The sequence below is a fragment of the Anomaloglossus baeobatrachus genome, chromosome 8, assembly GCF_048569485.1.
Source record: "Anomaloglossus baeobatrachus isolate aAnoBae1 chromosome 8, aAnoBae1.hap1, whole genome shotgun sequence".
NCBI lineage: Eukaryota > Metazoa > Chordata > Amphibia > Anura > Aromobatidae > Anomaloglossus > Anomaloglossus baeobatrachus.
In genome coordinates, this window is record NC_134360.1 from 110,067,978 (window position 1) to 110,083,005 (window position 15,028).

General features: G+C 51.8%; 1 long non-coding RNA gene across 1 annotated transcript; it reads left to right on the plus strand.

The window, feature by feature from the left end:
* Positions 1-9,463: 9,463 nt before the first annotated feature.
* On the plus strand, positions 9,464-12,887 carry LOC142249282 (uncharacterized). Its single transcript, XR_012725023.1, has 3 exons — positions 9,464-9,552; positions 11,774-11,897; positions 12,722-12,887. It is a non-coding gene; the product is annotated as an uncharacterized LOC142249282 (long non-coding RNA).
* The last annotated feature ends 2,141 nt before the right edge of the window (positions 12,888-15,028 follow it).

Genomic DNA, 15,028 nt, shown 5'->3' on the forward strand with positions numbered 1-15,028 from the left:
GATCGGTGATAGCCCACACCAGTGCCAGGAGCTCGAGCTTGAAGGAGCTGTAGTTCTCAGGGTTTCTTTCAGTCGGCCGGAGTTTTCGGCTAGCATAGGCAATCACTTTCTCCTTTCCATCCTGGACCTGGGACAGGACTGCCCCCAAACCCACATTGCTGGCGTCTGTGTAGAGGATGAATGGGCAGCCGTAGTCAGGGTACGCTAGGACCTTTTCTCCAGTCAAGGCCGCTTTCAGCTGGCGGAAGGATTCCTCATGCCTGTCCTCCCACACCAGTGGGGCTCCGATGGGTCTACCACCTTTGGTCTGTCCCATGAGGAGGTCTTGCATGGGAGCAGCCATCTTCGTGTACCCCTTGATGAAGCGTCGGTAGTACCCCACCACACCCAAAAACTGCCTTACTTCCCTCACGGTGGTTGGTCTTGGCCAGTCCTGGATGGCAGTGATCTTCTCAGGGTCGGGGGCGACACCTTCCGCACTCACCACATGCCCCAGGTACTGCACTCTGGGTTTCAGCAGGTGACACTTAGAGGGCTTCAACTTCATCCCGTATTTGGCAAGGGACGCGAACACCTCGGCTAGGTGCTCCAGATGGGCTTCATACGTCTGAGAGTACACGATCACATCATCCAGGTATAACAGGACGGTCTCGAAGTTTAGATGTCCCAGACAGCACTCCATCAGCCGTTGGAAGGTTCCAGGGGCATTGCACAGCCCAAACGGCATACTATTGAATTCACGGAGCCCCATTGGGGTGGTGAAAGCGGTTTTCTCCCGGTCCTCCGGGGCCACTGCCACTTGCCAGTACCCACTGGTGAGGTCAAGGGTAGAGAAGTAATTTGCGGTTCTCAGTGCGGCCAAAGACTCTTCAATACGGGGCAGTGGGTGGGCATCTTTATGCGTTGTCTGATTTATCTTCCGGTAGTCCACACACATCCGCATGGTGCCATCCTTCTTCTTGACCAGTACCAACGGAGCAGCCCAGGGACTACAGCTGTCCCGAATAACCCCTGCCTCCTTCATGTTCCTCAACATATCTTTGGCACACTGGTAATGTGCAGGGGGAATAGGCCTGTACCTCTCCTTGATAGGGGGGTGCTCACCGGTGGGGATGTGGTGTTGGACCCCTTTGATCTGCCCAAAGTCTAGTGGATTTTTGCTGAAAACTTGCTCATACTCCCGCACCACCCTGTATACCCCTGCTTTGTGATGTGTAGGGGTATCGTCAGTGCCCATGTGTAGCTGTTGGTGCCACTCATTCACCTCCCCTTGGGGCGGGGGAGTGCTGGTAGTAGGTGGGGAAGCTGAGGGAGTGGCCTCGTGGATGGTGTGGGGATCTAGGGTGAGCAGCTTGGCAAGGGTGGCATACCGGGGAAGCCTGACTTCTTCCTCCCCACAGTTCAGTACCCTCACGGGCACTCTCCCCTTCTTTACGTCTACCACCCCTCGGGCGGCCATTACAGTGGGCCAGTGCTCGGAGGGCATGGGCTCCATCATGGCAGGGTAGTCACGCCCCTGAGGCCCTACTGCTGCCCTACACCAAATCATCATCTCACTCCTAGGGGGCACAATCAACGGAGCAACATCCATCACTCTCACTCCACTAATCTCTCCTCCTGTTGAGTTGACATGCTGGCGGTACATCAAGGCTCGGATCTCACGCTGCACAGCTCTCTGTCGGCTCCCCGCCGCCGTGGCGGCCAGCTGTTGCAGTAGGGCCAACACATCACCCATACAGTGCTCCATCACATTGGTTCCTAGCACTATCTTCGGGTTATGATCACTGGGTTCATTCATGATCACAATCATACCCTGGTGTTGCAGTTCAGCTTGCCCCACTGTCATAGCCACCTGTTTATACCCCACTTGGGTCAATGGGAGTCCATTAGCAGGAATCAGTGTTATACTAGTATCTGGGGGTGCCAGCTCGTCTATCCCCCAATACCGCTGGTACAATGTGTATGGTATGGTGGTTACCTGTGATCCAGTGTCCAAGAGAGCCATCACCGGTATGCCGTCCACAGCCACGGGGATGATGGACCGGGCCCCGATGTACCGGTCCCGCCAGTCTGGGGGGCCATGGGGTTCTACTCCTGAGGATTGGCCCGGGGCCCCAGATGTTGCTCGTTTAACGGGCACTGTCAGAAGTAATGCCCAGGCTTACGGCACTTGTAGCAGGTTGGGGGTCTGCTCCGCGGGTTGTTAGCACTTCTCTGCTGCATCCAGGGAACATCCTCAGGGCTGTCGGCAAGCTGGATCTGTGCTGGAGGCTGGGATCTGGTCAAAGGTTGGAGTGCAGCGAGGATCTTGGCTAGGTCTCCGTCAATGCGACGGACCTGGGCTGCCAGTTCCTCCATCGTGCTGCTTGGGGCTGTAGGTATTGGAGAGGTTGGTAGGACATGGGCCACCACGACGGGGGCCGTATCAATGGGCCATGGGGCTGGCTCCAAGATTTCTGAAGCTGGGGGCTGCAGTGCTTTAATGGCCCGTTCCTTTAACATGGCAAAGTCCACATCAGGGTGTTCTAGGGCCCACAGCCGGAGTTGTTTGCGATCCTCAGGGGACCTCATCCCCTGCACAAATTGCTCTACCAACATCTTGTTGCTGTCCGCCTCATTGATAGGATTCACCCGCTTTAGCGTGCGGAGGGCAGTTTGCAGGCGTAAAGCATAGTCCCGAATGCTATCCACAGGTCATTGCCGGCACTGGTAAAACTGCATCCTCAGCTCAGCTTCGGTACGGGTCTCAAAGGCAGTCTGTAGCTTCTCAAAGATGGTGGCTACAGAGAACCGGTCCCCCTCGGCCCAGGTCTCCGCCTCCTGCTCAGCCGCGCCGGTTAACTGGCCCAGCACTACCGCTGCACGTTGCTTATCAGTCAGGGGGTACAGTTCTAGCAACGGATTAAGCTTTTTCCGAAAGACCTGCAAAGCATCAGGTTTCCCGTCATACTGCGGTAGCCAGGTAGCTCCGGGCGCATAGGACAAGGAGAACGGCATCACCTGAGCGAGAGCGGGGGCCGCGGCACCTCCTGCCAACACGGCCGGGACCTGGGCAGGCCCATTCCCATCACCGGGTGCCACTGCGGCTGCGACCACCGTTCCTCCAGCGGCTCCGTCGGGCGCAGACATCTTGTTTCCGTCCCCCTTAGCCTCTTTCCGGCCAGGGCGGGGTTTTGGCCTTCGCGCCTCCGCTACTCGAGAAGACGCTCGAGCGGGAACTTTTCGCGCCAAAGATGGCGACTTCTGCAATTTTCTGGCCGGACACCTCCGGCGGTAACAAGGCGCACCTCTACCAGACGGCAGAGCGGTAAGATCCTGTTCGTGACGCCAAGTTGTCGCAGGCAGAGGAGGGGACGCCGCGCTCTCCCACTGCTCGGGTCCAGCTGCGGCTGCTGCGGCCTGCTGCTGCTGCTCGGTGGCGCGAGCGATGGGCCGGATCCCGGGGACTCGAGCGGCGCTCCTCGCCCGTGAGTGAAAGAGGATTGGTTTTTGGGGATAGTTTATTGTCCGTGACGCCACCCACGGTTGTGGTGATTTGTTGACACCACCGCTGCTCTGTATGGGGATCCCGGGAGTGATGGTATGGAGCAGCTAGATGTTAGTCCTCCCCTCCGTGGGTAGGGGGTTGGTTGTCCCGGGGCCCAGTGATGAGGTGGGTGATGCAGGGCTTGGTGGGGTGCAGGCCGCATGGCACTGTGGTACTCACTCAGCCTGAGACGATGACACAGTTCTTGGTAAAACACACGGCTGGAAAGACGGTTCCCACGGACGGCTGCACTTGCTTTTCCCAGTAGTTGACGGTGACGGTCCCTTTTCCTGCACCTAAGATGATGATGGTTTCGATGGGTTCCCACCGGTAACCCGCTCCCCGGCTTGGATATGGGCCGGAGGAGCCCTACTTTGCCCGCAGGCGCTGGCCCTGAGAAACTGGTGCCCTGGCGGTGGCGGTGTCTCTCTGTAACGGTTGGACTGTTGCCTTCAATCGGGACTTGCTTGTTGGGAGACCCCGAGGTCCCCTTCACTAACGGATTTGGCAAATTCACGGCGACTTCTAGCCTTGCCGGGATCCGAAAGGCCCATGCCACTGGTGCTGACTGTTCTTCGTATACCGCTCCAGTACCGCCGGGCCACCACCCGTCCGCGGTCCTTTCGGCAACCTCCAAACAGCCACCCCTGCAGACAGTCACCGCCGTCTGCTGACCTTGCTGTCTCTCAGTCCGGGGCACACACCAGGACCAGCTTCAGGCTTTTCAAAACTGTCACTTTCCTGTCACTACTCTCACTGTCCTCCTTTACCACTTCCTTCTACTTCCTCCTCCTAAACTCATCTGCCTGGTTCTCCCGCCTCCAGGGCTGTGAACTCCTCGGTGGGCGGAGCCAACCGCCTGGCCCACCCCCTGGTGTGGACATCAGCCCCTGGAGGAAGGCAACAAGGATTTTAGGTTAGCCTTGGTGTTCCTAACTGGGGTGTAGGGTGTGGTGGTGTTATGACCTGTGACCCCTGGCTTGCCCAGGGCGTCACACTTGCAGGGTTACATGATACTTCATATACGATTTTTAGCTTTTTTGTTAGTAAATCACATTTTTTTTCCTCTTTTTCTTTCCTTAACTGAAGGCGGCATATCTCCAAGGTATTCTGATCTCTCAGCAAATCAAGAGGAGCTGCAGACCGGGAAGACCGACCCTCAGGAGCCTCCTGGACTTCAGAGAACAAGCATGGCCGCCGACAGAGGAGCAACCTGTCCTCCAAGAAGCTCAGAAGAAGAGGCGATGCCCGGCAGCTTATCTGTTTTTGTCTTTTAAATGTGGTTTATACTTTTGCTGATGGTAATTTAATAAAATCTTTCTCCAATACGAGTTCTTCTTGCGTTGCCTCCAGTGAGTTCTGGCTTTGGTGATAAATATAGCACCCAACATAAATATAGCAGCAAAGCGGCAACTCAGTGGGAAAATAGCAGCAGGCAAATATAATGTGCAAAATCCGATGGCTAAATGATTATAAATAATGATGAAGTCAAATCCTCAATATATATAAATATATATTTTGTGGCAGTGAGATATAACCAAGGCACAGACAGCACTGGGGTCATACACGTTACTGTGGGGCATATACATTACTGGGGGCATACAGCTCTGGAGGGCAAACACATTACTGGGGTGGGTGGGATACAGCTCTGGGAGTTCATACAGCTTAGTGGGGGGCACATATAGCTATGGGGGGCCCATAGAGCTCAGGGAGGCATACACAGCTCTAGGGGCACATACAGCTCATGAGGGGACATTCAGTTCTAAGTGGCCCATACAGCTCAGGAGGGGCACATACAGCTCAGGAGGGGCACATACAGCTCAGGAGGGGCACATACAGCTCAGGAGGGGCACATACAGCTCAGGGGGGGCACATACAGCCCATCAAGTTCAACCTTTCTCCACCAATTATACTTTTTTTTGTCACTAAATTATCTCTAACCGACAATGTTGAATACTGTGGAAATCATCCAACCCTTTTTTAAAAGCTGTTATAGTATCTGCCATTACTACCTGTTGTGGAAGGACATTCCACAATCTGACTGCTCTAACTGTAAAGAACTCTTTCCTATTTAGCCATCAGAATTGCCTTTCTTCCACTTGTTATGACTGCCCCATAGTCCTTAGTATGTTTTTTTTGGAAGGAATAAGTCAAGTGCCAGTCCTTTATATTGACCACACATTTATTTATACACGTACATGAGATCTTGTCTGAAACGTCGTTTTTTATCTTAGCTATGCCAGCCTGACTTTCCAACCTCTCATCATATGGATGGCCTCCATCTCTTGTGATAATCTAGGTACCACCTTTGAACTGACTAACTTCTGAACAGGGTCGGCATCAGCACCCGGCGCACCAGGCAGTGTCAGGTGCTCCTGCCCTGACACTGTACACTGACACTGCTGCACGGTGCTCCTGCCCTGACACTATACACTAGCACTGCTGCACAGTGCTCCTGCGCTGACACTGTACACTGACACTGCTGCACGGTGCTCCTGCCATGACACTGTACACTTACTGTGCTGCACGGTGCTCCTGCCCTGACACTGTACATTTACACTGCTGCACGGTGCTCCTGCCCTGACACTGTACACTGACACTGCTGCACGGTGCTCCTGCCCTGACACTGTACATTTACACTGCTGCACGGTGCTCCTGCCCTGACACTGTACACTGACACTGCTGCACGGTGCTCCTCCACTGACACTGTACACTTACACTGCTGCACGGTGCTCTTGCCCTGAAACTGTACACTTACAGTTCTGCACGGTGCTCCTGCCCTGACACTGTACATTTACACTGCTGCACGGTGCTCCTGCCCTGACACTGTACACTGACACTGCTGCACGGTGCTCCTGCACTGACACTGTACACTTACACTGCTGCACGGTGCTCTTGCCCTGACACTGTACACTGACACTGCTGCACGGTGCTCCTGCCCTGACACTGTACACTGACACTGCTGCACGGTGCTCTTGCCCTGACACTGTACACTTACACTGCTGCACGGTGCTCCTGCCCTGACACTGTACACTGACACTGCTGCATGGTGCTCCTGCACTGACACTGTACACTGACGCTGCTGCACGGTGCTCCTGCACTGACACTGTAAACTGACGCTGCTACACGGTGCTCCTGCACTGACACAGTTCACTGACACTGCTGCACGGTGCTCCTGTCCAGACACTGTACTGAACTGTAACCATAGGACAATGCCACCAGTCATAGTGACCCCATCACAACCTTAAAGCTCTGTGCGCACACTGCGGTTATTTGGCGCGGATTTGCCGCAGATTTTGCTGCAAAAAAAGTGCAGCTTTTGTTCATAACCTTTCTCCAGTCCTTCCCCAGCAAAATCTATGGGAAAATCAAAATGCTGTGCGCTCACTGCATTTTTCTTCCTATACGTTTTGCTGCAGAATTTCAACTCGCGGAAAAAACGCATGCGGGTGCCGGGTACGTTTTTGACTCTGGTGCGGAATTCTGCCAAAGGGTGCAGATTTTTCTTAAGAAAAGCAAATTTCCCAGTGCGCACAGACCCTAAAGTAGATTTTTCACTTAATCTTCGTCCAAGAGTTCACTTCAGTGTAAAAAAGAAAAATACAAACCCTGCTGTCCCCCCCTTCCCCATCCATGGGTCTACTGGCCAGTCTCTGCCGCTAGTGTCTGGTATTGACCATTTCACTGGTCACGATGACAGTGTAGCAGCCAATCAGTGAGCTCTGCCAGAGTAAACCGAACGCCCCACTCAGAGCTGCTGAGCTCACTGATTGGCTGCTGCACTGTCCTCGTGATGTCAGTGAAATGGTCAATGCCAGACTCATCAGTTGTTTCCCTGTCTATACCTCGCATGTAAATTTACCCGTGTACTTTTATCCATGTGTTATTAGACATCATGTGGATGGTGGTCTGTATGGGGCATGGGGGGCACTACAGCAGGGAATGCGATGATTGTGCAGCGCAATAAGTGGGAACAAGATTAGACATTACACAGATCATCACTGTACGTTCTGATGTCTGGTTTTCTCATCCGAGTTTTATCCGTGTTTCTCACAGATAGGACCCCTACCTATGAGAGTCTATGGGGCTGATCACAGATAGAGCCTGTACCTATGAGAGTCTATGGGGCTGATCACAGATAGAGCCTGTACCTATGAGAGTCTATGGGGCTGATCACAGATAGAGCCTGTACCTATGAGAGTCTATGGGGCTGATCACAGATAAAGTGCGTACCTATGAGAGTTTATGGGGTTGATCACAGGACCCATACCTATGAGAGTCTATGGGGCTGATCACAGATAGAGACTGTACTTATGAGAGTCTATGGGACTGATCACAGATCCCTATCAGCCCATACCTATGACAGTCTATGGGGCTGATCACAGATAGAGCCTGTACCTATGAGAGTCTATGGGGCTGATCACAGATAGAGCCTGTACCTATGAGAGTCTTTGGGGCTGATCACAGATAGAGCCTGTACCTATGAGAGTCTATGGGGCTGATCACAGATAGAGCCTGTACCTATGAGAGTCTATGGGGCTGATCACAGATAGAGCCTGTACTTATAGGGCATGTCAGTGTTTTACTGAATGCACCCTGACTGCTGTGCCCTGGTAGTAAGGGGTTAAGTTCCCTCTCATGTCCGATTTTCCCTCCTCCCCCTTCCAGGGGTGTTATCCAATGGGAATGTTCCCATGATCCCACTCTTTCCCCTATAAATATTCCCCCTCTTACTGGTTCCGGTCTCTCCTCACCTTGTAAGATCCGGACGCTGCTGTCGTTCCCGGTGAGAGATGGCTGACATGCTGGACAAGGCTGTCAGGGACAGGATCAGGAGGGACGGTGACAGGTGGCTTGCTGCTATTATAGGTGAGCAGCGTTCCCCTCCTCCTGAGGCCCAGACGCAAAATCCGGCCGGCAGGCGGCCTGCTTGTCTAAGCCGCCCGCCGGAGCGTCTGAGTCACACACTGCGCACGCACGCGGGGCAGGCGCGCGCCCCACGTGCCCGCGAATCACGTGCGCGCCGTGCACGTTCCCACGCTCAGTAACGCCCACACGCCCGACCACAGTAACACGCGCGGCGGCCGCAAGCCTCTCCTGTCCTACAGGCAAAGCGGCGCCGCTGTAATTAATAAATCAAATCACTGCGCTCTGGAGGCAAGGCTTAACCCCATCCTTGCTGCTTCAGCCCAACACTCCACCTGTAATAGCGTCCCCACACACAGCCATGGGAGGAAATAATAGCTGCAGATCCTCCTCAGCAGAGGAGTTTGCTAGTAGGATGCAATTATCTACTCTTACCTCCCCTGCCACAATGCACTAATGGAGAAGCAGGCAGGGTGGGGGCAGCTGCTCCCTCAACTACAATGTTATCTCCCCAGTTGTCTCTTCAACACAAAGACATGAGTGGGGGAATGACTTTGCCCCCTGCGGTGGCAACAGTGATGGCTATGGCTCCTGCAGCAGCTGCGGTGATGGCTTTGCCTCTTGCTGCTCCTGCAGCTACTGTTGGGATGGCTTTGCATCCTGTTGCTCCGCAGGTGCTGGCATTGCCCCCAGCGGCACCAGAGGGGATAGCCTTGCCTCACGCATCACATACAGTGTCGGCCTTGCCCCCGGAGCTGCAGAACCTCCCTGTCCACGATGCAGCGGGTGCTGGAAGCACGGCCCATGGTAGGTGACGCCTGGGCGTGGACACCGCTCCGCTGCCTCCGACTCCTCTGACTCCTCACATTCCCATAGCCTATATAGACGCAGGCGATCCAGTAGGGATCGCGATCGCCGCTCTGCCTATTCTGAGCGACGGTCCACATCCTCTCGCAGAAGCCGTCGGTCTCGGTCATCAGGATGGCGTTCGCCATCAACCACGGCTGATTCATCCGACGACTCCAGGACATCCAGAAGGCACTCTCGTCGCAGATCGTGCCGCCAGAGAGATGCCGAACCCTATGTGGTTCAACCACATGCCGCCGGATCGGTAGCGGCTCAACATATATCGGTGAATCCCACGGATGCTCCAGCGGTCGGTGAGTGCACTTATTCTGGGGCTTGGGGAGGTGCCGATACTACAGCTATGTCATTAAAAGCTCTGTTAGCCCATTTAAATACCCAGAGTGAAAAAAAAAAAAAAATCTGGTTAACCCTTTATTACTCTGAAATCAACCTGAAAAGAGATACGAGCCCCCTCCTAGGGCTTATATACATAAGGATACATTCTTTTGCGGTATCCCCCCCCCTTAGACTCTCACCTTGACCCAGAGACTGTAAAAAATAAAAGAAAAAAAAAATATTTTGGGCAAATGATTATATAGACATTTGGTTGCTTGTTTCCACTGATCAATTTACTGTAGACAAGGAGAGGGTTCTGCTGAACGGCCTTTTAAAAAAAAAAACAAAAAACCCAGGGTTGCAAAAACTATTAATAATTGGCTGCAAGCCTTTTCGTATTAGGGTGTGCATGGGTCAGAAACATCCTGACCGTTGTCCTGAGCTTTTTATATATGTTGACTTGTTAAAGCTACGGACTCCTGGTTGCGCTTCATGATGACTCCTAAAGTCCCCTTTCATGTCGCGGCCCCTGGCAGCTCGGCCGGTTCCAGTTCAGTGGCCGTGCGTAGACCCAGCGGCACTGCCGATTCTTTGGTCTCTGCAGATATAAGCTTGAATGCTCTACCTGCGGAGGCCCCCATGCAGCAGAAAAATGCTCCCGCCTTCGGCAAAATTGCCAACAAAGTCGTCAAATTCACCTGAAAATCGAGACACCAGTGAGCGTATCAGAGACAGGCTGTGGCTCGATCGGTACCTCAATAAAGAGGTGGCAGCTCAGCTGCACTTCGGCTTCACTTTTGGATTCTTTACCCCCTTTTTAACCTTAACAGACAACCCGTTTTTGTCCGGAATCTAAAGTCAGCGACGGAACTCCATGAGGTTTTGCTTGATAAACTAACCAGCGAGTTAGATAAAGGCAGGTTTAAGGGACCCTTTATGGTGATACCTTTTTACAACTTTCGGGTGTCTCCGTTTGGGGTCATTCCTAAGAAGGAAACAGGAAAATTCCGTTTTATTCATCACCTGTCTCACCCGAGAGGTTCATCCGTCAACGATGGTATACTTGAATTGGACACGTCAGTCACGTAGGTTTCTTTTTACAAAGCTATGGGTTTAGTTCGGCAAGTGGGGGGGCGCTGATGGCCAAGTCAGATATTGTGTCGGCTTTTCGCCTCTTCCCAGTCCACCCTGATTGCTACCAGTTGTTGGGATGTTTTGCAGACGGTTGTTATGACTATGATACGTGCCTTCCTATGGGATGCTCAATCTCTTGTTCCTATTTTGCGCTATTTAGTTCTTTTTTGGAATGGGTTGTAAAAGTTGAATCCGGTTCTCAATCCGTTACTCATTATCTTGATGACTTCTTTTTGTAGGCCCCCAAGATTCCACTCTCTTCCACTTTCTATTACATACGTTTTGCAGCTTGATGTCAAGATTCGGTGTCCCGTTGCAAAGGGGAAAAATCCTTTGCCGGTCCTTTCTTTTCTTGGTATTGAGATAGATTCAAATGCGATGGTTTTTTCGTCTCCCAGATGACAAGGTATTGAAGCTGCGCTCACTGATCATGGGGTTTTTGTTCGGTCCGTAGAGTGACCTTCCATCAGATGCAATCTTTCTTGGCCCTTCTAGTATTGCCTGTCTCGTCATGCCAATGGGTCGAGTTTTTCCCGGAGGTTATCACTGGTTAAAAAAGGCGTTTGGCTTCCCCATCTCCGTACAAGGATTACATCCCGCCTAGGGGCTGATTTGTTCATTTGGAACGATTTTGTATCCAGGTACAATAGGCAAACTTGTTTCTAGGATAACTTTGCCCCCAATGAAGAGCTATCACTCTTTTCCGACACATCTGGATCGTTGGGTTTTGGTGTTATTTCGGTGTTCAATGGTGTGCTGAGCATTGGCCCCAATCTTGGCACGCCAATGGTCTCGTGTCCAATCTAACTCTCCTCGATTTATTCCCCATTGTGACAGCGGTCGCCATCTCGTGCCCGCCCTTCAGAAATAAACGGATTTGATTCTGGACTGACAACATGAGGGTGGTGTACGTGATAAATCACCTGACTTCATCCTCTTTGCCAGTTACAAAATTACTTAAATTTTTGTGCTTCAAGTTTTGAGCTCAATATTTGGTTCCGGGCTCGCCACGTGCCTGGCAGGTGCAACACTATCGCCGACTCACTTTCCCGTTTTCAATTTCAGAAGTTCCGACAGCTCTGTCCTTGCGCCCAAACAGAGGGAATATCGTGCCCACACAGCATATGGGATCTGTTGGAATGCAGCTGATGCCGTTGGTGACGTCTTCAGGGGCCCCGGCTGGCTTACGGTAAGGCATGGGCGGAATGGTTAGTTTTTTCGCAGCAAATTACACGGTTTCTACATTTGATTCTGCCAGATTGGATGTTACCTGCCAGTACCTGTATCACCTGAACTATCTGCCGGGGCTTGCTTTCCATTTCAAACTACGAGGTTGGTTGTACATTACTAAATTTTTTATAGTCCAACAAGCAGTTAAGGCGTGGGGCAGGGGGCAGCCTAGAAGGGAGCGCAGAAGGCCGGTTTCTTTTAGCCTTCTTCCTACTATCATCGGCCTCCTTTCGAGTCTGCTCTTTTCTCTGCTTCTTTTGCTATAGCCTTTTTGGTGCATTGCGCATTGGTGAGTTGCTTTCTCCTGCCGGAGGCACCCACGGGGGCCTTCGGCACGACGACATCACATCGGGTAATGGGGGTTTAAGGATAAGAATTCGGCAATCTAAGACTGATCAAATCGGGAATGGCTGCTGGTTATTTTTGTTTCTATTCCTGGCCCAGCGTGCCCTGTTAGACTGATCCGTAACTACATCACTTTGCGCCATGGTAACTCTTCATTCTAGTCCATGAAGACAGTTCCCCTCTGACGAGATTCCAATTCTTAGCGGTTTTTCGTAAATGTTTGACGTTTCTGGGTCTGCCCGCCAGCGAGTTTGGTACTCACTCCTTTGGATAGGGGCGGCGACTGAGGCCGCTTGGGCGGGATTGCCCAATGCATAGGCCGGTGGTTTTCTGCATGTTTTGTGAAATGTATTAGTCCGGTATTATTGCTTCTTTAATCAATTACTTAAACAGGTTTGCCTTATTGTATACGTGTCACTAACAGTTTTTTCCTTTTAGGCGCGGCTAAGTCTGTAATTTGGTTACTGGGCCACTCCTATATTTGGCTTTCGTGGCTTCGAGGTGAATTGGAGAGGCATCAGGGGTCTCATATGGGCTCAAGTTATACCTGAAGTTGTGGAGATTGCCAGGTCTGCCTTAACTCCAGTGGTCCTCGTCATTCATGCCGGGTGAAATGACCTTGGTTCCCGCCGCAAGATGGTATTGAGCAGGCTTTGTTCTTTATGGGTGGGGGTCGGAGCACAGTCTAGGGCCTCTGCTCCTCCGTGGCGGTTTTGAGCCAAACAGTTGTTCGGTTACGAAAGCTAAAGTGCGCCGGAAGTCCGGCCTGGCACAAAGTTTCGTTTGAAAGTATTGATTAATAATGGTTAATTGTGCTGTGACCGACCTCCATCCACAATAAAAGATGAGAGTTGTTTAATTTTGATAAAGCTCTCCTAATAAAGTTTGTATTTTGGTTAATTTGGTCTCGGAGTGGTTAATCGGACATGGGAGGGTCTTGTTTGCGGGGTGTGGGTCTCAGCAGTCTATAGGGCATGTCAGTATTTTACTGAATGCACCCTGACTGCTGTGCCCTGGTAGTAAGGGGTTAAGTTCCCTCTCATGTCCGATTCTCCCTCCTCCCCCTTCCAGGGGTGTTATCCAATGGGAATGTTCCCATGATCCCACTCTTTCCCCTATAAATATTCCCCCTCTTCCTGGTTTCGGTCTCTCCTCACCTTGTGAGATCCGGACGCTGCTGTCCCACCCTCCCTCCCTATCTTTTGGTTAATCTTTTCAAGTCACAGCGGTTTTGAGCTAAACAGTTGTTCGGTTACGAAAGCTAAAGTGCGCCGGAAGTCCGGCCTGGCACAAAGTTTCGTTTGAAAGTATTGATTAATAATGGTTAATTGTGCTGTGACCGACCTCCATCCACAATAAAAGATGAGAGTTGTTTAATTTTGATAAAGCTCTCCTAATAAAGTTTGTATTTTGGTTAATTTGGTCTCGGAGTGGTTAATCGGACATGGGAGGGTCTTGTTTGCGGGGTGTGGGTCTCAGCAGTCTATGAGAGTCTATGGGGCTGATCACAGATTGGGCCCCTACCTGTGAGAGTCTATGGGGCTGATCACAGATAGAGCCTGTACCTATGAGAGTCTATAGGGCTGATCACAGATAAAGCCCGTAACTATGAAAGTCTATGGGGCTGATCACAGATAGAGCCCGTACCTATGGGAGTCACAGGTAACAACACACACACACCCCCACCCCCAGCAGTTCCCAGCAGACATCCCAAAAGGGAGCCAAGACAAATGATATGTGCACACAGAATGTGGTGAGCCTTCCTCATAAAGATGGCTGCAGCCGAGGTGCAAGATGCTGATGTCACAGCCACTCAACCTCCACACTAGGGGGGAGGGGCGGCTGCTTAGCATAAGACATGCACACTAATAAGGCTTGCACTGGGAGCCCATCATATAATGAGTAGAGATGAGCGAACCGGTCCCGGTTCGGCTCGAGGTCGGTTCGCCGAACGGAGCTCCCGTTCGAGTTCGGCTCGTCGAACGTTCGACGAACCGAACTCGAACTGCATAGGAAACAATGGCAGGCAATCACAAACACAGAAAAACACCTAGAAAACACCCTCAAAGGTGTCCTAAAGGTGACAAACAACTCACAACACAACACAAACACATGGGAAAGTGACAAGGACATATACTCATGCGAAAAAAAAACAGCTGGACAAGGAAAAAGAGGAGGACACACAGATATATGAGTATATGCAAGGAAACATCGATTCCATTATTGTGCAACTTGAGCCCTGCTCATTTTAGGCTTCCAATCTTGATAAATTGCCTGAGCTCGCCACGTATGCCTTGGGGATCTTGTCGTGTCCTGCAGCCAGCGTTCTCTCGGAACCTGTCTTCAGTGCTGCTGGGGGTCTGCTGGCAGATAAGCACACGTGTCTGTCCACTGACAATGTGGACATGGCTCTCAGAGGACTTTTCTTCCCCTGGGTCAGCCAGGGGACGGGAAAGGCACGCGTATTTTTGAGAGTGCTTCATGCAAAGCATCTTTTTCTTTTTCAAAAGGGGGCTCAACCGATGCCAGTCAAGTGGGGTGTGTGTGGCCCAATTAGTGGCAACGACGGAGACTGTGGTTGGAGTCCCCTCGCTATGTTTCTAAAAGAACCAAGATGAACAAGTCATGGCTCTCAGAGGACTTTTCTTCCCCTGGGTCAGCCAGGGGACGGGAAAGGCACGCGTATTTTTGAGAGTGCTTCATGCAAAGCATCTTTTTCATCTTGAAAATTGGGTCAACTGATGC